This window comes from Phocoena sinus, chromosome 2 (genome assembly GCF_008692025.1).
Source record: "Phocoena sinus isolate mPhoSin1 chromosome 2, mPhoSin1.pri, whole genome shotgun sequence".
Taxonomy (NCBI): Eukaryota; Metazoa; Chordata; class Mammalia; order Artiodactyla; family Phocoenidae; genus Phocoena; species Phocoena sinus.
In genome coordinates this window covers 5,933,142-5,960,762 of record NC_045764.1, presented here as the reverse complement: position 1 = coordinate 5,960,762, position 27,621 = coordinate 5,933,142, and positions in this window count along the sequence as shown.

Below are 27,621 nucleotides of genomic sequence, written 5' to 3'. Positions count from 1 at the left end.
CTCTCTTCTCCCTCAAGTATTAGACCATCCTTTGTTATCCCTCATGTCTCCAATGCTGTTTTCTCCTCCATTCCTTTTTCACCCTCTGTTTCAGTTTAGATCATTTCTATTTATCTACAAGTTTATTGGTCCTTTCTTTTGCTGTGTCCAATCTGCCATTAAGCCCATTCAATGAATTTCTAACTTCAGATATTGTATTTTTCAATCCTAGAATGTCAATTTGCTTCTTTAATAGCATTTTCATTGTTCTTTTAAAATTCTCCAGCTTTTCGTTGAGTTTCCCAACGTTTCCTGTATCTTCCTTAAAATAATTAGAATTGCTAAAGTCTTTAACCTGCTCATTCCAACATCTAGGTCATCTACGGGTCAGTTTCTTTGAACTATCCTTCCTGTTGGCTATTTTCTCATGATTGTTTGCATGTTTCATACTGTGTTTACTGTATGTCAGATCTCTGATTAAAGAAGTGTAGACATTGGAGTAAGTAGTATTTTCCCCCAGGGAGAGGACATACCCTTTTCTTCTGGCAACTAGGGCGGGTGACTAATTACTGTGATCCAATCAGAAATTGCCCCAGGTTGAGGCTGGGTTGCCCCATCAGTTAGTTTTGGTCACTTCTTGATTTCAAAAGGCTTGAAGGCAAGATCTGCTCTGTGTATACTGATCTCTCTGCTTTCCAGCTCCACCTTCAGCTTACCCTATCTCCTTGTATCCAGCAAAATTCTAGGGTGACTATGGAAGGATAAACAGGAATGAATTTGAGGCTGTTCCACATTCCAATCTATCACCAGATGGTTTCAAGTTCTGCTGGTATCTCTTTACCCTAGGAAATCTTTCTTCCTATGGCAGACCTAATAATTGTCCTAACCATGTTCAGACAGGACAATTTGCCCCTGGGATGAAACTGGCTACCAGTCTTTGCTCACTTAGGAAAGGCTTGCCCTTCTCTGGAATGCAGTTCCTTTATATTTATGTTTTTCCATAGCACTATACTAGCTTTAAAATATATGTAGATTTTATGGTTATCCATTTTATTAGGGCAGGAGTGATGGTCTGTCATGAACTTTTTCGTCCCAGCTAGAAGATAAATTTTTGACCCATATCTTTTCTTTTTCTTTTACGATGCTTGTGGGGTTTGTTTTTGTTTTTGTTTTTATTTCTGGCTACATCGGTCTTTGTTGCTGTGCGCAGGCTTTCTTTAGTTGCGGTGAGCGGGGGCTACTCTTTGTTGCAGTGTGCGGGCTTCTCATTGCGGTGGCTTCTCTTGTGGAGCACAGGCTCTAGGTGCGCTGGCTTCTGTAGTTGTGGCTTACGAGCTCTAGAGCGCAGGCTCAGTAATTGTGGCGCACGGGCTTAGTTGCTCCGCAGCATGTGGGATCTTCCCAGACCAGGGCTTGAACCCGTGTTCCTTGCATTGGCAGACGGATTCCTAACCACTGCGCTACCAGAGAAGCACCCATATCTTCTTATTTAACTCTTTTCCCTATCCCTTCCAATTTCCTTCCCCAAACCCAGGAATCAAGGCGGTTTTTATACACCTCCTCCTTTCGAATTACAAATAATTAGCTAAGTATTAATCACAATTATTGGCATTTACTATATATTTTGAGGGTCCTCTATGACCTAAATCACTGGTTTAGCAATTAATATCTCAAAATGTAGAGAGACTTGTGCCAAAAGAATTTGTTAAATTCCTTTTCAACTAAATAGATAGGCTTACAAGGGAATTATCTTGGCTGTAGAGACCTATTTTGAATGTCAAAAGATGACATTATTTCTGTACAGGTAAAAATCCTAATTCTTCTCTCCACCGCCACCCACAAGAGGGATGTTTCTAACCAATCAGGGCCAAGTTCATGGACTTGAGAAAGCAATATAGACTAGATTACGTATTTCTAAATTATTAGCTCTGCACTAGAACCTTATCTAGGGTAGTAACAATGAGGATTTTTTTAAAAAGGAGAGCAAATACAAAAGCCTGCTTTTGTGGCAGATTTTTTTAGGAGAGTGAAAACTCACTTTATTTCCTCTTTTTTTAAAAAATTAATTTTTGTTTATAGTTGTACTTAGTTGCATAGTGTCTCCCCCCAAAATTCATGTCCATCAGGAAGCTCAGAATGTGACCTTTTTAAGAAAGAGATTCTAGATGTAACCAAGTTAAGATGAAGTCATACTGGATTAGGGTGAGCTCTAAATCCAGTGACTAGTATAGATTTGAAGATACTCAGAGGTGCAGAGGAGAACATAGGGAAGAAAGCTATGTAAAGAAGGCAGAGATTGGAGTGATGCACATACAAGCCAAGGGATGCCAACTAAGTTCAGGGAAGCCCCAGAAGCTAGAAGAGGGACATGGAACGGATTCTCCCTCAGCGGCCCTAGAAGGCACTAACCCTGCCAACACCTTGATTTTGGTCTTCTGGCCTCCAGAACTGTAAGAGAATACATTACTGTTGTTTTAAGCCACCTAGTTTTTCATAATTTGTTCAGGTAGCCCCAGGAAATTAATACAGTATTTAGTTCTCTCCTTTAACACAACCCAATGGAAGAAAAGCAAGAAAATTTGCCTCTGTTCTTTTCTTTTTCTGATACTGATAATGACTTACAGTATGGAGAAAAGATTTTTTGTTTTTATATTTATCACATGTATCTGTAAAGAATAATTTCTAAGTGTGAACACATAAATAATAAAAAGTCAAAGGTGATACCACAGTGCTTTGGATGAAAGAATGGTAACAACAAGAAAATGTTCCAGGGACTTTCCTGGTGGCTCAGTGGTTAAGAATCCGCCTGCCAATGCAGGAGACACGGGTTCGAGTCCTGGTCCGAGAAGATCCCACATGCTGTGGAGCAGCTAAGCCCGTGTGCCACAACTGCTGAGCCTGCGCTCTAGAGCCCACAAGCCACAACTACTGAGCCCGGCGTGCCACAGCTACTGAAGCCTGTGCACCTAGAGCCTGTGCTCCGCAACAATAGAAGCCACCATAATGAGAAGCCCGCGCACCACAACAAAGAGTAGCCCCAGCTCGCCGCGACTAGAGAAAGCCCGCACACAGCAACGAAGACCCAATGTAGTCAAAAAAAAAAAAAAAAAAAGAGAGAGAAAAAGAAAAAGTAAATGTTCCAAAATATTAGGTAAAGGAGATTGTTTGACAGGGAGATTAGCAGGTTGGTGAATGCATCAAACTTGAGAGAGCAACGTGAAGAAATTATGCGTGTATTTAGAAGTAATATGAATCTAAATTACTACTAATTACAATGATACCATTTATTAAGAACTGTACAGCACTCCGCTAATTGCTTGACATCATCTAATATAAAACAACCCTATGCAATAGATAGTATGGTCCCAATATTCAAATGAGAAAAACTGAAGCTCTGAAAGTTTAACACGATGCACGTCACACAGGCAAGTGGCAAAACAAACATTTGAATTCCAAGTCTACAGAATCGAAAAATCTCTGCTCTAATTTCTAGTTCAAAGCTTCTATGCTCCACTATTTCATTTCAAGGGGAGAAAAAAGAAATCTAGAGCACTGGTTTAGATGGAAATTTAGGATTCCTCTAATTTTGTTTGGAGAAAATTAAAAATGACTTATATGATTCTTCCCTAATTCTTTCCCGAAGCAATATTTGACTTGATACTTGCTTTTCAACTTCCAGTTCTCTTACAGAAATAGGAAACTTTACTTATTATGAAGCATACCCAGAGTGCTTGGTGGGTACATTCTTACCGATAGAGAAGCAGAGTGAAACTTCTTTGGGCAAGTTAAGTGAGTAATGATAAAGTGACCAAATCAAACATTTATACTCATATCTTTTCATCAGAGAAAAGTTTTTGTGAGAAAAAACTGCAATACTACAAGGCAAGGAAAGACTAATTAAAACTCTTAGTTGTGAAGCAGCAATTTTTGAAAACACATTATTTTGGAAATCAGATATTCTCACTAGCAGATTTTCTTATTTGGCCTGAAAAGAAGAAAAAAAAAAAGTGGAGCTAGAAGAAGGGCTTATTTGGATTCCTTTAAAAACTCTTGTCTTTTTTAAAGGAGAAACACCCATTAAAGTTGCACAAATTACAAAGTGCAATTATATTTCCTTCCACTGAGTGTGAGGCCTCCTTAAGTCTGCCGAGGATTTCCCCCAGATGGCCATCATCCCTGATGGTACATCACAAGTCCTGCCAGTTCACTGATTTAGAGCCTCAATCGACCAGACATTGAAATCTGCCACCATCCAGCTCTGACGAAGGGAGATAAATAGCCGAGTGTAGTCAGTAATCTGATGATTCCGTTGCCAACATTTCCTCATTCCTTGAGTGGTATCACAGCACATTTAACAGGAGAGATGGCTGGAAACGGATCCCCAAGGCACTCACTGAGAATGAGCCCTCCAGACCAGCACTTCCACTGCCAAGTGTTATGATGTCCAATTGTCTCTGGCATTTGCTCTAGAGTTGCTATTGCCATGATGCTTAGGCGATTAAGCCATGTTAGTGGCACGAAGTCCTACCATTCTTTTTGTGTTTAAATAGATGACAGAACTGATTGTCTGAGGTCATGGGTAAGGTCAGTACTCACCAATCACTCCACAGATACTCAATGGTGTTTGTGATGAAGCCAAGTAAGCAGCAAATTGAAGAAGTCTGTTTGTCTAATGCTTTGCTTACACTTTGAGACAGACTTCTAATGTAACCCTTCTCCCCAGAAGCACAGAATGACAAACATAGCTCCAGACAATGAAAATGATGGTGAATCTACAGTTAGCTAAAAAAAAAAAATTAATTAAAAAAGGTAATATCAGGGGCTTCCCTGGTGGCGCAGTGGTGGAGAGTCCGCCTGCCGACGCAGGGGACACGGGTTCGTGCCCCGGTCCGGGAGGATCCCACGTGCCACGGAGCGGCTGGGCCCGTGAGCCATGGCCGCTGAGCCTGCGCGTCCGGAGCCTGTGCTCCGCAACGGGAGAGGCCACAACAGTGAGAGGCCCGCGTACCACAAAAAAAAAAAAAGATAATATCAAGGCCCCTTTTTTGTTGGTTTTTGGTATTTGCCATTTGGGTCATTTGAAGCTGCTAATCAAAACTTTACTTCATTCGTTGAATTCTTATCTGCTCATTTGACTTTTATTGCCACTGAAGTAAAAGCGGTTTCAGCAACAGTCCACAGTTGGTCTGCTTTCCAGTTATTTATATTTCTAAGAGTTCACTTCACTGTAAGAGCAGAGAGCGGCCATGTCAAGTGATAAGTCAAAATGTATGGCTCGTCATGAGCGGATTATTACTTCCTATTAAATGAATTTTCATGCGTCCATGAGTTAGTTAACTATAAGTGAAAGGTTTCGGATTAAGAAGTGCACATTTAAAAAGACAGTATCTTCCTATGGCTACAGCACCACTCACTTTTGTTGGGTTTTATCTAGAATAAAATTTCCTCCATATTGGTCATTGAGGTGCTTTCAGCCACATGAGACAACGCACAACTCAGAATGGCGTGAACAATAAGGACGTTTATCACAATGATTAAAGTCCAAAGACCTTTTGCAGAGTTGGTTAACTCAGCAGCTTGACGATACTGTCAAACACCCAGTCTTTTCTTTTCTAGGGTAACCACCTTGTCCTGATGTGACTGTCACATTTCCTGGTTTGGGGATTTAAAGTCCGAAGTCATGGAAACACCCTTGGGCCGGACAACTGGGATGACTGGTCACCTATTAAGCCTTCCATCCTTAGAGTGTTAGCTTCAGCCCTCAGGCTGTGCTCTTGTTGCTAAAAAGGATTCCATCAGCTCAGGTTCTCCACATTCAAACACATTCAGAGACAGAACTCGTTATTACTCTTTCTGTGCCTCCATATCAGAGCAAATAAACTGTCCTAGAACCTGCCAACAGACTTCCCCAACATCCCATCAGATGGGACTGTATGACACCCCCTTTCCCCAACCAGTCATTGGTAAAGGAAATGGCATTGGCATGACAGGCTTAACCTAATCTAGATTCAGCCACTTGCGGCTGGGAAGTCATCCTCCCTAAGCACAGTCATGAGGAGAACAATGGAGAAAGGTACCGGGTACTGATGTATGGGTAGTGTCTGTGTAGCAGACATTGTTGGATGCCTGTGGGTTTTATTTTGTAATGTATGCTTGCCTCCCTGTTCCTATAGATTCCTTGGGGAATAGGGGATCTCTTCCCCATTCACATTTTAGGATGTTGGGGGAGGGAAGCAGTGGGACCTTCCCACGTGATGGAGATTCCTTCTTTCCTCTCTGCACTGTGGTTGAAAGCCACAGCAATACAAGATAGATTTCCATAACTTCAGACAAGTGGTGATAGCATTTCTAGAGTTTCTACCCTCCAGGAAACTCCGACTCCAGCTTTACAGACCTGAGATTCTTTACAAATAAAAACCCGTTTGTTTCCTTACATTGCACCTACCTACCATCAAGGGCTGGAAATGTCACCCTTAACATGGTGCCTGAGGAGGGAGCAATGTGGGTGGGGGGTGGAACAGGGAGGGGTCTTTCACATGATCTAGTGTTCATCTGGGAAGCTACCTTCCTGTTTGTATCACAGAAAGCTAGTCAATAAAAGGCTGACTAGTAGAACCACCAATTTATGTATAAAATATCCCTCAATTGGAGAGAATGTTCTGCCTTGTGTTCCAGAGCCAACAAGACTCATTTCAGATTCATTTTCTAGTTTTTTTTCTCAGAGTGTCAATAGCCAAAACATTGGGTTTAAGCTTCAATGCTCTTCCGCTGCAGCATTTCAAAGATAGACTGAAGTAGCTTCTAAGTTACAGGTTAAAAAAAAAAAATCTAACCAAAGGTGTCAAACATTAAAAGTAAGCCCTTTTTTCTGCCTAAGCTGGTAGGTATCTTTGTGAGACTTATAAATGACTGAAGTAACACCTTCAATATTTTCAATGAACTGAAATTTAATGACCCTGTTAGGTGCTCTTGCAGAGTGTCTGTGCTGAGGACTTTTATCTGCACTCACACTCCTCCACAGAGGTCCTTCTAAGCTACGTCTGCCAGATCACATCAACCATTGTGGATGTCCTCTGCAAATACAAATATTTGTAAAATATTCTCAGAGTGGGTGGGCACACGGTTCGCTGATAGTTTCGAATAATTAAAGGGGCTCCATGTGCAAATGTCAAAATAGAAAAAATGTGGCAGAAAATGGGGCGAAGTGACAATACAAATGGCCAGGCCTCCCCATTATCACTCGCTGTACATCTCACAAGACAGCTGATTCCCCACTCTGTATGGGTTCCAGCAGCTAGTGATTTATTGGGTAATTCAGCATTTGCCAGTATGTCTTGTGCTAATTAAATGCATCGCACTCTATTCAGAAATGTCACAATTGATTTGTCTTCTGCAAGCACTGACTTTATTTCAATCTTCTGAAAAAGATTTTATGAGGCCCAGATAACTTATCCTGGCACATTCATTTCCCAGGGTGGCTTCCACACGTGAGGGCAGTAAGAGAGGAAACCCTCAGTGAACATTCGATACAAATGCCTTTGCAGACATCTTATTTATCTGTTACGTGCCATGTATCTGAGAAATGGCCTAGGTATAGCAAAATTACAAACCGCTCCGTTAGCCTATAAAAGCATTTAAACATGACAGAAATTAATGTAAAATGATACTGGCAGATCTCATTGGATGATATTAGATCAATCCAGAAACATGTACTTTGAAAGTGTGTTATTTATTACGAGGTGTTTACTTATTCACAAATTGATTTTGACTGAATTCAGCTATTAACTAACTTGCGTACAAGAGGAAATCACATAATGTCATTTCAGGGGCAGGGAGAGGAGAGGAGAAAAATGTAGCATAGTGAAGTTTTTAGGAGACAACACATCTCACACTCCTGTAGAATAACAAAGGTCACGATAGACTACTAGCTGTTATTTAATGCCGGGTAGGTTTCCCCCATGGAACTCCCCGCTCTGAACCCACCTACACGCTCCACGTTCAGTGTCTTCATAAATGTTGAGCCACAGGAAAAATACCCAACTTAGTCCAGAGGAAATAAAAGTTCAGCACCAAATAGCCACTGCTCGTGAACTGATCACCTGTGTCACAGAAAGAGAAAGAAGACCATATATGTCCTATTGGAAAAGAGCAATCACTGCAACTACACGTCAGGAAAAGATGACTCAAAGAAGAAACACAATGAACTCTTCAACAGGGAAATTGAGAGGGCATTGTCTGCTGGAAATTAGTAACTCACTAGCTTGTCTTTTCCATTTTTCTCCTTGTTTATATTAATATTTGGGTCTGGGTCCCTGACAATAGTAATAATATCAGTTTTCAGAGTCTACTTGGTCTTCTAGTCAAGACATACTTTTCCTTTCAAACTAAATGTAATGCTAATCGGAAGGGCAGAGCTCTTTGTGCGGTTTAAGTTCAGGCTCTTTATGGGGTCCTATTGAAATGGCCATTGCTCTATCTACTTTAGGGCAAGTCAAAGTCTATGAGAGACTAATTAATTTACTCAGCGGTCTTTAGAATCAGCCATTTTACCCTGTTGCTAAAATAGTGCCATCAATGGCTTCCCTGGTGGTGCAGTGGTTAAGAATCTGCCTGCCGATGCAGGGGACACAGGTTCGAGCCCTGGTCCAGGAAGATCCCACATACCGTGGAGCAACTAACCCCGTGCGCCACAACTACTGAGCCTGTGCTCTAGAGCCTGCAAGCCACAACTACTGAGCCCACATGCCACAATTACTGAAGCCTGCATGCCTAGAGCCTGTGCTCCACAACAAGAGAAGCCACCACAATGAGAAGCCTACACACTGCAACAAAGAGTAGCCCCCGCTCGCCGCAACTAGAGAAAGCCTGCACACAGCAACAAAGACCCAATGCAGCCATCAATCAATCAATCAATCAATCAATCAATCTCCATGGCGTTCAGCTTGTGAATAGCTGAAGTAAATCGGCAAATGAGTACAGAAAGTTCTTCAGCAAAAACACAAAAGGAATGTATAAGGTAAAAGCGTACCAACTAATTTCTTATGCCTTTAAACTTTAAGATACACTATTATTTTCTCTGAACAGGAAACTGAGATGCAAATTAGTTGTGACCCTACTTAAAAAGTATACAAAGAGCTGTAAAAGGCAGAACTGAAACTCAAAAACAGCCTCTATCTGCAAGTTGAAACTGTGCTGTAGGGCACTATATGAACAAAATCAAAACATTATCAGGAAAGATGGATTAACCCGATTCTAGATCATTTGGTTCCATAGCCTATCTTCTGAAACGCAGAAGTATAATACTTGCCATGGCATGCTGTCCAGATCTCCCCTTCAGGATGGAGACCTTCATTCCCTGGCTGCCTGAAATCTCAGTGACTGAGTTCTTAGCTCAGCCCCTCTCCAGGAGCCATTAGTCCAAGGTCACATGTCCCTCCAGATGGCAGCCAATACCATAAGACTGGGAGGAGTATAAAATCTTTACCCCTTGCCTCAAGGTAAGATGACTCTGAAGACCATCTCAGTTTTAGAAGTCCCTGTGGGAATCGCTCAGGTCTCTGTCATAACTGCCTTGTATTGATAATCTGACTTTCCCATTGTTCCAATTTGACTTCTCTCACTCCCTTACGGGTATGGCTCTTAATAAAATTTTTGCAATCTCATCTCCATCTCAGAGCCTGCTTACTAGGGAATGTGACCTCTGACAATAAACATCAGATCCCAAACATCAGATCCCAAAAGTCATAAAGAATTTCACATTTTGAGCACGTAAGAACTAACTATGGAGATATAGGCTTTCTGAAGATCATTTTTTACCAATTCTTACTCCCTATTTTGGTCACAGAGTTCACACTTATTTTATTTGTTCTAAAATTAGATGCAATCACTACCTGAGTTGGAGGTTCACAGGAAATAAAACAACTCATATGGAATGTAAGAGACTGACAGTTTAGACATACGTTTTAGGGCATTACCCATAAAAAAAAAAGCATGAAAACTGAAAGTGGTTTTAATCAGCTTATAAATGTTATAAAATGTGAATTGAATAAATATTTTTGTTTGTTTGCTTTTACTCAGGACACCATAAAAAGAGTTTTCTTGAAGTTTGGGGGAAATATGCAAATAAACATGAGAAAGTATCAAATTAAATTATCCGGGCTTCCCTGGTGGCACAGTGGTTGAGAGTCCGCCTGCCGACGCAGGGGACACGGGTTCGTGCCCCGGTCCAGGAAGATCTCACATGCCGCGGAGCAGCTAGGCCCGTGAGCCATGGCCGCTGAGCCTGCGCGTCTGGAGCCTGTGCTCCGCAACGGGGGAGGCCACAACAGTGAGAGGCCCACGTACCGCATAAAAAAAAAAAAAATTATCCAAGACAGAAAATAAAAGTAGGTTCTTAAAAAAATTAATGATCTGCAAATAACAAATCTGTAAAAAGTAACTGAAAGGTAATTACCTAAATAAGTTCTAAAAAAGCATTTGTGAAAATTCAGTACCCATTCATGACAACAAAGAAACACTTTAAGAATAGAAGGGACTTCTCTGATCTGATAAAGAATGCCTCCCCAAAATCCATATTTAATTGTGAAATATTCAAAGCTTTCCCCAAATTGAGAAAAAGGCAAGGTGGCCTGTTAATAATACTATTGAAAATCATATAGTTTTAGCCAGTGTAACAAGACAAGAAAAAATAAAGCCTCAGGGCTTCCCTGTTGGCGCAGTGGTTAAGAATCTGCCTGCCAATGCAGGGGACATGTGTTTGAGCCCTGGTCTGGGAAGATCTCACATGCTGCAGAGCAACTAAGCCCATGCATCACAACTACTGAGCCTGCGCTCTAGAGCCCGTGAGCCACAACTACTGAAGCCTGCGCGCCTAGAGCCCACGCTCCGCAACAAGAGAAGCCACCTCAGTGAGAAGCCCTGGCACCACAATGAAGAGTAGCACCCACTCGCCGCGACTAGAGAAAGCCCGCACTCACCAATGAAGACCCAATGCAGCAATAAATAAATAACTAAATTTATAAAAAATAAAAATAAAATAAAGCCTAAGAATTAGAAAGCAAGAAATAAGTGTTTGTTATTTGAAGCTGATATCTTCACATACAAAGTGCAAAAGAAGATAAAACTATTAGAATTAATAATTAAGGTTAGCAAGATAATTGGTTCCAAGGTCAGTATATAAAAGTCAATTGTGTTTCTAAAGACCAGCAACAAATAAAATATTGAATTTAAAAAATTATACCGGGCTTCCCTGGTGGCGCAGTGGTTGAGAATCTGCCTGCTAATGCAGGGGACACGGGTTCAAGCCCTGGTCTGGGAGGATCCCACATGCCGTGGAGCAACTAGGCCCATGAGCCACAACTACTGAGCCTGCGCGTTTGGAGCCTGTGCTCTGCAACAAGAGAGGCCGCGATAGTGAGAGGCCTGCGCACCGCGACGAAGAGTGGCACCCGCTTGCCACAACTAGAGAAAGCCCTCGCACAGAAATGAAGACCCAACACAGCATAAATAAATTAATAAATTAATAAACTCCTACCCCCAACGTCTTAAAAGAAAAAAAAAAATTATACCACTTACAATACCACTAGCAAACATAAGTTGGAGATGAACCTAAGAAAGGCTATGCGAGATTTCTACTTGCATAGACTACAAGACATCATAGGAAGAAATTTAACAAGATTTAAATAGATGGATACATATGTTATATTTATGAATTATAAAATCAATATTACAAAGATGTCATTAATAAAGACAGACATATATCTGCCCTATGATCCAGCAATCCCACTCTTATTTACTCAAAAGAAATGAAACCAAATATCCACAAAAAGATATCCAATAATGTTCATACCAACTTTATTCATAAGAGTCAAAAACTGGAAATAACTCAAAAGCACATTAATGGACATTTAATGGCTATGGATATCCAGAATGGATTAACAAGTTGTGGCATGCTTATATATTGGAATACTGCTTAGCAATAAAAAGAGAACAGACCACTGACAGACACAACAATGTGGATGCATTTCAAAAACATTATGATAACTGGAGAAACAGACACAAGAAGTACATATTGCATATTGCCATTTATATAAAACTCTAGAACATGCAAAACAAATCTGTAGTGGTAGAAAGCAGGTCAGTTTTTGCCTGAGGCTGGGGTAGAGAAGAGACAGATTAGAAAGAGACGCTGAGAACGTTTTGGTGCGATCGAAATATTCTTGAACGTGATTGTTAGGGTGATGACACAGGTATATATACATATATATTTCAAAACTCAAACTGTACACTTAAAATGGGTGCAATAAATTTCAAAAGTCAAGATTTAAAAAAGAAAATCACTAGCTACAAGGATAAACAGAATGAAAACTCATTCTAAATAAACAGTGCATTCATAAGATACATAGCAATGTGCTATCTCCAGGAACAAAGAGATCCTGGAAATTTTAGATGGATATTTTAAACTCCCTATCAGGATTACAGCAACAAAAAGGGATGATACACTCAAATTAGATAAGTTAATAAAAGCTTAATTTAAATTTTATTTTTTATTAAATAAAATAATTTATTGAAAAGACATGGGCAGAGTATAGGAAAACTACAAGAGAAAGTGCAGTACCCTGGAAGGTTATCACCTTAAGACCTAAAGGGACAAGGAAGGAAGTGGTTATCAGTACATAAGAGACAATCCTATGCCGAGTTAGGCTTTGATAGGACCTTCAGGAAGGAGGTCTCCAGCTAGAAACAACCTGCAGGGAAGGGCGAGGGGGAACAAATACCCAGACTCACCATCATCCTTCCCTCTGTCTCCTGCTAGGGCCCCTTTTGCAGAACATACCTGGAAGCCGGAAGGCAAGGATGCTCAGTAATGTTGTTTGTATGGATCAGTCTCTTGGATACAAAGCAGAGTGGAAAAGACTGAAGTGTAAGTGTGGCGAGGCAAGTGGAATACAGCATAACTCCAACTCCCCCAATCCTCTCACTGCCCCCCACTTTTTATTTGGTAGGTCAACAGTGGGCCCAGGAATCTGAATTTTAAAAATCTGTACAGGTAATCCTGATGACCAGTAAGTGATTAGATCACTGCACGAAACTACCTCTCTGCGCTGATCATCAACAGGTAAAATTTTTAATATGGACACAAACACAAATTTTATGAGATGCTATTTGTAATTACTTTTTAATACTTATACGTAGGTTCCATTCACCTAAGAATGTAAAAAAGCATTGAACATTTATAATACATGATTTCTGGGAGTCTAAGGAAGCCAATACCGCAGGCAAAAGGTACTTCAGTGACTATTAGAGAACTAAGTATTGCCCCTATGACACCTGGAACAGTGGAATTGGGCTTCCTCCTCTCTGGGAGTTAAGGAACTTACTACTTTAGTCTTTACCCTTGAAGATTCCCAGAGAGGAGCCCTGATGGTCACAAGAAATCAGCAAGGCCAAGGAACCCAACTGTTTAACAAATAAGATGACAGTCATCACTCATGGGCAGGGGCATCTTCCCATAAAGGGAGCGGCTGTTGGGTTGAAGCGATCGGTTAATCTCAGTGATACTTTATCTTATTTTTGCAGAAGGAAGGGGGAGAATAAACAACTCACTTCCCAGAGCTGTTCAATTGCTCCCTTCTTTATTTGGAGCCTTTTCATAGAAGGAGAGAATTGAAGGAGGAGGAGAGAAAGGTACTTGCTCTCAGGTGCTAGGCTAAAAAGCCCAACACTTTTCCCTAGCGGCAAGTCACAGGGCCTGCACTAGGACTCTCCAGATTAATTTCAGTGACAAAAGAGAGTAAGATGAGAAAAATTTAGCAAACTTCAACATCAACACAGACACAGTCACAGATTTTTTTTTTGTAGTACAAAAAGCTGTGTTTTTAGTTTTAAAGTACTTAAAAGAAAATTATAATATAAATTCTGTAAAGAATGCACTTTGAACGTATTTTTATCCTGAAATCGCGTAATAACCGTATGATGCATACCTCATATGAGAAGACAGTTACTAATGCTTCTACAATGCTTCCTTTCTCATTTAAATACCACAGTAAATAGGTGCATAACATTTTTGTTTAGGAATAGTACATAAATACGTTCATCCCCAAAATGACACAAAATGTAAGCATGATTTTGGGTAAAATGACATTTAAGTGTTTCTAATTTTTCCCACAATAAGACATCAATTCCACTTTTTTTTTTTTTTTTTAGAAGAGTGGGTGTTATTAATTCCACCCTCTAATTCCTCTTTGTTCTCTACATCAGTATTTGACACAGTTCTACTAAAAAGGATCTGTTTCTATAGTCAAGGGCTGCAAGACAGAGAGGGCAGCTGTGGAAGTTTCTGAGATCAAGGAACCTAAATATGGGACCATAATGAACTGACACAGACAGATGCATGGGTCAGCTTCTACGAGGTCAGTATAGAGAAAGCAATTTCTGTCATGTGACCATAAAGGATGTTTCCATGGAGTCATCTCTAGAACTCAGGTGGGGAATGAAAGTAATCATTTCCCTGTGGATGTTCCCCTCTGGTTCAGTGTAGACCTGCCCTTAACATTTGTAAGACAGAAGGTTAAGATGACAAATACAGACATATATTTGTTGAAACATTTACATGTTAAAAACAGGCTAAAAATGGAAAAACATATGTTCTACCACCTTAACAAATATACCTTCATAATGACAGAGTAGAAAAATGTACATAAAGCTGTGGCTTTTATAACACTGCAAATCAGGAAAACAGCAAATGACTAAAGTTAATTATTTTCTGTATAAGTCAGGATATTTTGTTGATGCACCAGTAAGTCATAAGATAAAGACATATAACTCATAAATTAATTTCATGAAGTTTATTTTTCATATTTTCCTTTCCACAAAATCAATAATTATGTTGTTATCATGAAGATACGTTCATAATTTTTATTCAATTGTCAGTAATCACCTAAAGAAGTATTTACAGTAGCGATTTTAAGTGACAAATTTTGACTATATTTTCATCCAAAATGTAAATTAATGTATATGTAAAAAATCCCCTAGGGCTTCCCTGGTGGCGCAGTGGTTGGGAGTCCACCTGCCGATGCAGGGGACACGGGTTCGTGCCCCGGTCCGGGAGGATCTCACGTGCCGTGGAGCGGCTGGGCCCGTGAGCCATGGCCGCTGGGCCTGCGCGTCTGGAGCCTGTGCTCCGCAACAGGGGAGGCCGCAGCAGTGAGGGGGCTCGCGTACCGCAAAAAAAAAAAAAAAAAAAAAAAAATCCCCAACCATTTTATATACTTTTTAAAAGATATTTTTCTATAATAGAGTTATTAAAGGGATAACACAAATTACATTTACTGTTGATCAAAATTTTTATTTGATCAATTTCAGTTGCTTCATATAACTAAAATTTTTAAGCAAAATTAAACATGCCTTTATTTTTTGAAAATTTAATTAAATATCATCAAATATACTTATAGAAAGAAAACTATTTGTAATTCTATGGTTCAACGTTCATCCAATTGCCGATGTAAAGCACTGATACCGTGCGTCACACACCTAGACCTACATAGTGACAAATTTAAGAGTGGTATGAACTATTTAATGTCACAAAATGTTCCTCTGACAACTCCTGCAGCTATTGTCAATACTGCAAAACTGTGAGCACTTCCATAACCATGGATTGGAAAAGGAATGGAAAAACTGAAACCAAGCAGGACCCTGAGGGGCTCCTGGGCACGGAAGTCTTTCAAACAGTTGCTCATCAGGGAAGGGCGGGGATGCAGGGACAAGTGGGTAGCAGCCAAGAAACAACAGTGCAGCCTTGGGGCAGGGTCCTGATTCCACCTCAAGGGATACACATCACAATATCTTTAAGCTCTTCTGCAGAACTAAAACCCACACCAGATGGAAAATGTTCCAGAGAGGTCACAGTTTGATAACCTCAAAGCTCATCAGACCACCACCTGAGGCCAGATTAAAGGAGTTCAGGCCCTGCCCACACCCTGATCCTTCAGCAACCTGCCCTTGAACCACTGTTATAAAACTCCTCACCACATCCTCCCGGGTTGGGACACAGTTTTTCAGGGCATGAGCCCTCCGTGGCCCCCTTTGTCTGGCAAAGCAATAAAGCTGTTCTTTTCTACTTCACCCCAAACGCTGTCCCCGAGATGTGATTCGGCACCAGAGCACAGAGGCCGAGTTTTCGGCATCAAAACTGGACTGTAGGTTCTACTGGGAAATCCACTTGTTACACAAAAATCTACTGGATTCAAGCCATCTTAATTGATTTTATTTATTTTTATTTTTGACTGCATTGGGTCTTCATTGCTGCGCGCGGGCTTTCTCTAGTTGCGGCGAGCGGGGGCTACTCTTCGTTGCTGTGTGCGGGCTTCTCATTGCGGTGGCTTCTCTTGTTGCGGAGCACGGGCTCTAGGCGCGCGGGCTTCAGTAGTTGTGGCTCGCGGGCTCTAGAGTGCAGGCTCAGTAGTTGTGGCACACGGGCTTAGTTGCTCCGCCGCGTGTGGGATCTTTCTGGACCAGGGCTTGAACCTGTGTCCCCTGCATTGGCAGGCGGATTCCTAACCACTGTGCTGCCAGGGAAGCCCTCAAGCCATCTTAGAGGAAAGGTTTGTTAACCTGTCTTCCCCTTAATTAAATGCCTCCACTATTCAAAGCCCATTCCTAGCCCCCAGCTCTTTCTGCCATCCACTCCAGAGTCCGCAAACCTTCAAGGCATTCAGGTACAATCACTTGTGCTTCAAAGGGAGAGCAGGAAACCTGGATAAAGCTTCCCTGGGACCTGAAGGGTGCTGGTCACCACCGCGGGTGTTTAGGGTTATGTGTGTAGCTGTGCTGATGCCGAGTACCAGCATTTATCTGTGGTAGGTCTTTGTGATTATTTGGGGCCCCCTAAAGCTCAGGTCTGGGATTTAGACTAGAGGACCCCACCCCCATGAAAAAAGTTTAAACTGATTTGTTTCACTAAATTCACAGCTTTTTTTTTTTTTTTTTTTTGGCAGTACACGGGCCTCTCACTGTTGTGGCCTCTCCCGTTGCGGAGCAACAGGCTCCGGACGCGCAGACTCAGCGGCCATGGCTCACGGCCCCAGCCGCTCCACGGCATGTGGGATCTTCCCGGACCCGGGGCACGAACCTGAGTCCCCTGCATCGGCAGGCGGACTCTCAACCACTGCGCCACCAGGGAAGCCCGACAATGTATACATTTTTAAATCATCACGTTGTGCATCTTAAAAAAATCACATTGTACATCCTAAATATATATACTTTTAATCTGTCAATCATCCCTCAATAAACCTAGAAAAACAAAACTGGCCAAATTTGGCCAGGCTTTGAAACCACTGCGACCCATCCTATGAGACTTTTACCAAATTATACAAAATAATTTGTTCTACAACAACAAATATGTATGTTCCAGATGCAGTGCTTATAGGTGCTACTCAGGAAATAACTTCCAGCCCCCACCCAGTCCCAATCGAGAAACGCAATTCAAGCAAAGCCTGATGCTTGAATGTTGAGATCAGTGTTTTCTTCTCTAATTCAACAGATCTCTTATATGTATCAGACACACACACACACAGAGACACTCTCACTTTTTCCTGGAATTAATTATATATACATGTAAATTTATAAATTGTATATATATAATTAATTCCAGAGGGAAAAAGAAAACAGTGGATGTTTTCACTCATTTGGTATATTTGAGTTTTCAAGAGTATTACCCAGAGGCTATTACTTCTCTCAGCCACTGTCCCTAAAATTCAGGAAGGTTACTATCAGGTGGGCAATAATGCCCAGCTTATGACCCCATATTCCAAACAGCTTAACAGAGCAAATATAAGATATTTTTGAATTTCAACTACCCTACAGTTCAACTTACATAGTAGAATGCACTATTAATATTATTTATTATTTAGGCAAAAATTTAAATTAAAAAATATGCTTTTGGACTGTTACCAAGTTCTGCTTATATTTCCAGATGTGGGGGAAAATCCCTTTTCTAATTTATTTTAAAACTTCTTTATTCAAGGCTGACCAAGATTTAGCTTAGGTTAAATTTCACTTAGAGTTGATGAAAATGGTGCTTCTCCTAGAGCTCAGGACTGAGTTGTACCTGTTGTTTTTCCTCTACCTGTGGGAAGATCTTGAGCCACACCCTAATGAGCATTCTGAACAATTAAGAGGCTTTTATCTAGATTTTACACATCAACAAAAGCAGGGAGTGAATAATAACCGGCCCCCCAAATGAAATATTTAGTAATGCTAGGTGCCAAGCATACTGCTAAAACACCCTCCTTATGTATTTCCCAGAACCACACTGCAGAGCCTATGAGGATTGCTATTATCACCTCTATTTCACAAATGAAGAGAAGACCGCAGTAGTTAACTCAACTGCCCAAGGTCACACAGCTAGTAAGTGGCTTAACCAAGACTCCAGTCCATGTCTGCTAGATTTCATAGCTCAATCTTCCCATCTTTCCCCCTACCCCATTTTTTTTTTCTTTTTTGCTTGCTGGACATACCTGAGCCTCCCATTTTCTATTCAAAGTTTCCCTCCATCAACTCCATTTCTATTTCAACTCTTTATCCATTCAAATTATTTTTTTGTAATTTTTAATTTGACTACAATGTTTAAACCTATATGTTAAAACTAATATAGCTTCATCTCTGATTTAGATTGCTTTAAGAAAGAAAAAAATAATGAACACTTTCTACATCCTAACATTTTCAGCATACATCAATGGAAATTAACAAGGAATTTAAACAGAGGTATAAACATATTTCTCCACAGAGAAGAACTCATAACGATAGTTCATATCCTGAGAGGGCCAAGGAATGACTTGAAAGATTAATGGAATTAACTTTAAAAAGCGATGAAATTTTCAGAAAGTGGAGATTCTCATTAGGTATAAAACAAACTTAAATATGATTTAACGAATTATTAGAAGTGAAACTTCAGGGCTATCTAATACTGCCCTTAGTCCAAAGAATCCTTTGCAAATAAATAGAAAAATACACTGAAAGAGAAAAATCTTACTGAGGAGTAGAAGGGTCCAAGACCACAGTAAACTAATTTTACTAAATTGTTGATCCATTTTTTGACCTGTATATTACTTTCTGCAGTGTGACACAACCAGTGGTTTAACCCAGACCAAATGGTTGACCTTAACTTGAAAAGTAAATAATCATCTACAAAAGTTCTTGATTCAGAGATGACTCACTGATGTCCACTGTCCACGAGCACTGTCCTATATGGACAGACACCTGCTTCATGATTAACCTCTGCTATGGGCTCAGGTGACTTGGACATTGAGCAAATGATTAATGAGTGAAGAATGTTTTTTCCCCTGCTACTTATAGTGTCTGCACCAAGACAGAATGCTACGGCAACCAGAATATAGAGAAGTGATGGAAGGATGTTGCCGAGTGATGACAAAAGCATTTTGCAGGAAGTACTGAAGCTATGGTAAAATGAATATGAAACAGAAATGAAGTCTTGGGAAGGAAAAAATAAGTAGAGGATAAAGGAGAGGGAAAACTCAAGAAAGCTGGACCTTTAGGAGGAAGACTAAAACTTTACAGACAGGAGACAAAATGGGAAAAATATCTGGGTAACACGGAGTAAGTAAGAGCAACAAAATCTACAACTCAAAGAGTTTTTAGGCCATCAACTAAAATTAGGTAATTTTTCAATCACATTCGAGCAGGTGTGATTCGTTCATCACAAACGTCTTAAACCATCACCAATCATCTTCCAGAAGCATCTAGTAAATGCCAATCATGCATGACTAGGGAGGGTTTTTTTGCAAGAAATGTTCACATTCTTAGTTTTTACCTAGTATGTCACTTTGGTGTACATTAAGTGCACAATAGTTTGCTAGTTGTTGGGTTAGGCTGGCAAACACGATCATGCGTAAGAAATCAGAATAGGAAAAATATTAGAAATGGTCCAAAATACGTCACCGAGTAGTTACTCAAATGAATGCATCTTGGCCACGTGAATTTAGGCTATATATAATCAAGATGGCATCAAGCAGCCACGGAGTTTAAGGTGAAAGGGTAAGCTCAGTTCTCATCTCTGGGAGGCCTGAAGAGAGAAGGGGGATATTCAAGAGCATTTCTAGTGACAAATGAAAGACACAGCTCAGTGTCTGGGGGAGGGGGACCAAGGAGGGAGGAGGGGCTCTAGGCAGAGCCTCAGCCAGCTTTAAGTAGGTGTGTGAATGACTGACCCCCCCTATGTATGCCTGTGCCTGAGATACGTGAAAGCCACGCATGGGCCAAGGTACAGAAAGATATCAGGGAAGATGGAGGTAAGACTGAGATGACTGCAAAAATGCACATCGAGGAGAAAGAATGCTTTGCCATGGTAGGTTAGAATAGTCTGGAATGTGATACCCTTCTTCCTTGCTGGCAATCTTATTTTCTTTTGCATCGAAATCCCAGTGCGGGGGCAGGTCACGGGGGAAACATTTGAACATAAAAGTCAGCATGGTTAGAACTATGTAAGACTAGCCCAATCCACATTGCATTTGGAAAATCTGAACAGAAAAGAACAGCAACCAATGTTAACCAATGAGGGCATTTGGTTGAAGCCAAAAGAATTTAATATTAGTTTCACCCCCTCCTCATTTTTTTTTTTTTTTTGCGGTACGCGGGCTTCTCACTGTTGTGGCCTCTCCCGTTGCGGAGCAACAGGCTCCGGACGCGCAGGCTCAGCGGCCATGGCTCATGGGCCCAGCCGCTCCGTGGCACGTGGGATCTTCCCGGACCGGGGCGCGAACCCGTGTCCCCTGCATCGGCAGGCGGACTCTCAACCACTGCGCCACCAGGGAAGCCCACCCCCTCCTCTTATATGACCACTCAGGGCAAGTCACTGATAACTTTTCCTTCAGGGTCCCTATGTACAGCACAGAACAGCGTGCACCTAACAGCAGAGAAATTAATCAACCAATCAAGCCTCTGAATCCACCTAAACTCTCACCAACAGCTTAAGTATCCTCCCTGATATCACCGTTCGAAGATTGTTGTAGGAGCTAACGGAGGGCCGTGGCACTCAAACCCACAGTGGTCTTTCTGGTATCAGAGCAGGGTTGATTAGGTAATGTCTGCAAAGATAAGGGCCAGATTCCTAAGGTCCAGAATGATCCTTATGAATGGTGCATTCCCTACAGCAGAATCTCAGCCAGAACTGAAGGAGGGAGGGAATAGGCTCTCCAGCTGGGCTGATGTCCAGTAATTGGTCTCTAAGAAGCAACAATTACTTTTCAGGTGTCCTCTCAATGAAGCCTAAATACATGCTGCCTTCTCAAAATTTCCCAACTATTCGTTATCTGCAAATCCATTACTTGCAAAGAGCTTCTAGCTTTTGTCCTAAAACACTGAGATTCACCTCCTTCCTGCTGAACATCTCAAAAGGCAGGAAAAGGACAGTGGAGCAGAATGTGACTAACCCATCCGTCAGGCCGCTTCTGTGACTATTTCTGCAGACCCTTTGTCCCCTCTCAGTCAGTATTAACTATATAGTCCAATTAAACCTAGCGCTGGTGGTCCACAGGGATTCCTTTCATACAAAAATGCAATTCGCTCCCAGATTCCCAGCATTACCTAATGGCCTGCATCGAAGCAGTTGGATGGTCTCTGGCCAGTTCCCCGGGGACAAATTGATCACCATGGCAATAATCAGAAGCTCTCACCCTATAGAGGGGCAAGGTAATATCCACAGCGCCATGGAGGAAGCATATCTGATTATCTCAGAAGGGCTGCCTCCTTGGACTAGGCTGCTACCGCCGATTAAACTGCGTGCACGCACGCACACACACACACACGCACACGCACACACACACACGCACACACACACGGCTAGTGCCAGAACGTGGAAGCAGGCATATGGTTGGAAACTGAGTGGGGGAAACACGAACTTCTGATGCAGCCCAGCTGCCTCTGCTCAGGTGGTCTGGGTCAGCTCTCTGTGAACAGGACCCGCTCAGCCCCAGTAAAGAGCACTGATGGATACTTGCAGAAATACAACTGGACTGAATCCGGAAACCACTTCACCAGCAATACAGTAGGAGGAGGAGAAAAATTCAGGAAACGTGATCCCATGAAAACGTTTGAGAAAGTAACGTGAGCCTGCACCAAAACCCTATGATAATTATTAACTGTTTGATTTTACAATTCTTTTGGAGAGCCTACAACTATTAAAGGAGGAACTAGATCTAATTTCGATATTTTTTTCTGCTATATTGCTTTCAGCTAGATTTGCATCTTTTGTTGGAGACATCCTCTGAAAAGAATGTCATTAAAATACAGACGAGAGATGTGTAAAAGAAAATACATACTTGTACTGTGTAACCTCTATAGTAACAAATGCCCAGTGGGCCAGACCAAAAATGTAGTTTCGTACACTTGTGTGAAGTTGGCATGTTCGCACTGCACAAAGCTAGGGTGAAATTGATCCAGGGAGAAGTTAATGTATGCATTCTCGTTACTACCTATTGTAAAGGCACATACACACTTTTCCTTATTACTCTGTGCATTTGAAGGCTTGCGAAACATGCATTCACAACGCTTACTTTCCTTTAGTGTTGAGAACCATCTAGGGACAGTTCACTGTAGATGATCGAGGGAGGGAAATATCTTCTAAGCCCTCGTGCAAATTTCCCACCTTTGTAAGGTCAGAGGCTGACATCTAGCCCCATATGACAGGAAAGATGTGGGCTAGTAGTCAGACTGCTTCTCAGGGGGGCTGCCTGCAGTCACTTCTGGGTAGAAAGATGGGCCCTTACAGGACTTTAATGAGCTTGCTGAAAATCGCACTGAACCCAAACACAGAATGATTTCACAATTAGAAGTTGGGATTTTCTAGTCTCTTACTTTTCTGTCACATTTTTGTACTGGGTGTTAATAGGTCCTTCAAACTCTTTCTAACTAACCCCTTAAATAGACTGCAATTAAGGAGTTTCAATGATGCTATACCATATAGGATAAATCATATTTCAGATCTGTGAAATATCATCTTTTCTTTATCAAGAAACCACTATCTTGTGTTAAACTAATTTGTGTTAAAATAAATGTGGATTTGACACGGCATTTTGTACAAAGTTTCTTTAAACTGCTGTCATTTAAAATAAATAGCAGCCTCTTCCTTGCTGATAGTAGTAAAGATTTAACCTATTAATCTCTGAGTCTCTTTCCTCGATCAGTGAAGAAGTTGAGATTTGTGTGTCTTATCCCATGGATTCGTGGTGACGATTATATACTTGGCATGTAATATTTTCTCAAAAAATAAGTTACCCATCTCTCCCATTTATGAACCATCTTTTTGTCAAGACTTTATGTTATGGGACTTCCCTGGTGGTCCAGTGGTTAAGACTCCACACTTCCACTGCAGGGGGCATGGGTTCGATCCCTGGTCGGGGAACTAAGACCCCGCATGCCATGCAGCGTGGCCGAAAAAAAAAAAAAAAAAAAGACCTTATGTTAAATATCCTTAAATAATAAAGTTCCACTTTCATTCTATTCGCTATTTCATGAAAACAATATGCAAAAAAGAGTAGATTTTAAATCCTCAGACCCATAATTCAGTGAATCTTTGGGCAATTGATTAGAGGGAGTGAGGCAGAACATACCCATCTGTAAACCTCATCACAGACATCTCTCTCTTCCAAATCAACTAAATGTCCTTTCTCACTTCAAATGTCTTCATTCTTCTATTGCCCTCAAATCAGGGTGTGCAAAGACATCCTAAAACAAGATGCCACCAAAACCAAGAGCAGCTGGGAGCCACGGGTGCATTTCATTTGAAGAGGTCTGCTGTTACTTAGGGGAGTGTAAACTTTGGAGTGAGGCAGAGCTGGGTTCAAATCCCAGTTCTACCATATTCGGCTGTTTGATTGCCGGCAAGGTGTCCAAACTTGCTAAGTCTCAGTTTTCTCAATTGTGCTACGGGTGATATCCATCAACTCTAAGTGTTATCAAAGACCCAGGTGGATTTGCCGTGGAGCTAGTGAAGTTTAACTTCCAGGACTGCTCACTTGCGTGGATGTCTTCAAGGCCCTCTACCTAATACTGTCTTTCTACTTTTTATTCCTTTTCTTAAACAGAGCTTCTCAACGTGTGTAAACATCAGGTGCCACAAATCCGGGACCTACCCTTGCATGACGATTAAACAGGAAAATAAACTGAAGGTATTGGTCCACAGCAACTGTCCAACAAATGGCAGTATTGTCGTCAGACTCACAGGCCAGATGATTAGATCTGGTAAGGCTAAGGCTAGTTGTATTGCTTACAGATCACACAAAGTCTAACTCTAATAACCTAACAGGGAAAAGAATTTGAAAAAGAACAGATATACGTATATGTAAAACTGAAATCACTTTGCTGTACATCCGAAACTAACACAGCACTGTTAATCAACTGGACTCCAATATAAAATAAAAATCAAATAAAAAGAATCAATCAATTTGAAAGAACATTCACTGATTCAAGAGTCATTTACCAAACATTTACTGTGTACCAGGCTTTGGTACAATAAAAGCCAAGAAAAAATAACACTAAAAAATAAAGTTTAACTCATCCTAAAATACACCACACCAAGCTTGGTGAGATGCTAGAACCAAGCTCTAGTGACACATTTGGAGTCAACATTAATATTAAAGGTGTACCATGCTCGGGTACGTTAGGAAGTAAGGCTTCAAGTTAACTCATCACAGGACAGGTCGACTTAAATGTTGAGGAAACAAATGTAAAAGCCTCGAGCAAATGATGCCCAGGGTTCTAGGGGGAGGGCTCGTAATGCAGACTGTGGGGACCTGATGTTTTGGAGGCTCACTCATGTCGCAGCAAGCATCAGCTCTTCGTCAGGCTTCTGCCTTCTTGACAAGCTACCCCACCCAGGCGATTCTGAATTCCAGTTAGTTTGACAACACTTGCTTACTGATTAAACATGAAATAAACAGCTGATTAGATATTTTTCAGGATTCCGTATATGTTCCTGCCTGGCTCAGAAGAAAACCAATTTTCTACCGACAGTATGGCCCTTCTCTTCCACAGCAAGAGGCGAGTGGTTTGTACATTTTCTCTCTTGATGGGTTTAGCACAATTGCCGATAAAGAGCATGCCATTCGGACGTATATCACGATTCCAGCAGGATCAGGGATCTCTTTATATACTTGTGGCTAAGATGGTTTAATGTTAGCTGAAATACAGATCTACTGCCCAGAGTAATAGAATCCTCCTGAAGATGGTGGATTAACACAAATTAACACAAATGCCTGAAACAAAGTTTCTAGTGGAAGGACAGAATGCTTGCTCCCTGGTTTTGTCCTGTTTCAAACTTGTTATCGATAACAGATGGAAACCTAAGAAGGATGCTTACAAATATGCAGGTAGTGCAAAATAAGGAAGGAATAAATGCCTGGGAAAGGATAATGCTCAAGCTACAAAGCAATCCAAACAGGCTGGAACTAGAACCAAAACCAAATACGACCATGGAATTGATGCAAGCATGAGGGAAAAGAAAAGAAAACCAGGACTGTCTCAGGAGGGTGTTATTGATACAAGTTCTGTTTGAGTCCACAGTAAAATGCTGTGAGTTTAACGCTGTTGCTGCTACTCTTATATGTGCATATATTTCCACTTTTTGGAAGAAAATAGTTCTACTCTATTCTGTGCTGATCAAACTATGTTTTTTTGGAACAGATTCATTTCTGGGCATAACACTTTAAGAGGAGAAATCCTCAAATTACCAGGCAGCCAAAAGGGGATTGCTCGGATGGCGAGGAGTCTAGAAACTAATGGATACTCCATATCATAGCTTGAGGGGTAAAAAGGGCTTGTCTTTCTTCAAATAATGGATCGTCTGTAGACTTACTCTGTCACTGCTGGGCAAAATCACGGCTATGTGATGGCTGTACGAAGGCGTGTTAAGTTAACTACAGGAATATACAATGAAACAGTTAAATATCTCCCCAAAATGCAATGGAGAATCCAGTATGGAAGTGAGCTCCCCGTTGTGAAGGTAATCAAGCACAGAGTAAACAGTGACCCAGCCAGAATTACTACAACATGCTTTCTCTCACTCGATATTGTTCAGAGAGGAGAGTGGATAAATCCGAGATGCTTTCAGCTCCATAGAGAAGTTTCTATTATTTGCTTCATCTTAGCTAGCTCAGAGTTTGGGCTGTAAGTTGAAGCTGGAGGAGGTGTAGAAAACAAGGAGCAGAAAAAAACAAAACCCAAAAAGGGCATATAGACATTCAGTAAATATGTCCAGAGCACATACTAAGTGCCATGCCCTGTTCCAGGCAATGGGGATACAGAAGGAAAAATAAATCCCAGCCCCAATCCCTGCCCCCATAGAGCTTATATTCTATTACGAGACATTTACTGAGAGGTGGTTTGGTGATTCCCCCCTGCTGTGAGAACACAGAATAAAGTAAAAAGGGCTGTGGGGACTGAAAGGGAAACCTGACTGTGCACTGGGCATTACTTGAATGAATACTTCTCAGTCTAAATAAATCCCAAGATTCCTTATCAATGAAATCTATGCCATATTAAGATTTCATTGGCTTCTCTGAAGCACTGCAGTCTGTTCATTCAAAAAGGGCACATTTGCTGCCCCTACTCCCCTTTTAAAGATCCCCAAATGACCATCTGACTCTATCAATATTGACTTCTTTAGAGGAGGTCACCACCTACCAGATGTTACATCCATTATGTCAAATGAGTTCCCCCTGACATATTGATTATTTCATTTTTCTTGTCTTTTGGCCAGAACCTCCTTTCTAATTAATGTATTCTTGGTTCTATCAGTGTGTACATCTTTGATGTTCCCGACACTATACTGAATCACCAGCTGCCTAACTCCTGTAGCTGCTGTTATCTCTGGCTTAGTGATCTTCTTGAACCTTGACTCTGTTTGCCTTGCTTTAGGAGAACTTTGAACACATTTGCAAATCCCAATTCCAAGACTGCTTCAGTTTACACACGTATCTTCTAAGGTAGCGTCTCTCTTCATGACCCCCAGGCATCGTTGGCAGTGAACGAACTGAGCTCTCAGAGTCTCACATAACCAGGGTAAGCCTCTACTTTCTCTCTGCTTTTATTGCTGGTTTCTGCTCAATTCTGCTCACCTTCAGGAATACAGATGTTGGGATCTGGAGGTCAGCTGTGAGGGTGTTTGAGTTAACCTCAGCAAACCACGATGCACTGATCTCCAGTCTCCTAGTGCACTCATCTTTCTCTCCCTGGAATTAGACGCTCAGCTCTCTGCCAGGGGACCTCTTCCCAGACAGTCTCTGATTTGAACTACCTGAGGGCTCCCCAGCAAGCTGTTATGGGAGAGTAACAACCCACATAGCTCATGCTACGTGCTCCACTCCTGGGGAACAATGCTGCGTCCTTGCCAACCAATCAAACCAATACCTCAATCATAGAAGATTAATGTCTCTTTGCTTATATCCTTGAAGGGGGAAAAATAGCTAATGTGATTCTCTCCTTCCTAAAGGCTTCTAGGCAGTAAGTGGCTGGGATTCAATTATATAATCGCATCATCTATCTGTTCAAAAGCCTGTCACTCTTTTGCTGCATTTGCCAACTTGTCCCTTTGGCAGAGGGGCTCAATACTGTGAGCAGTGGAAAAGGGAG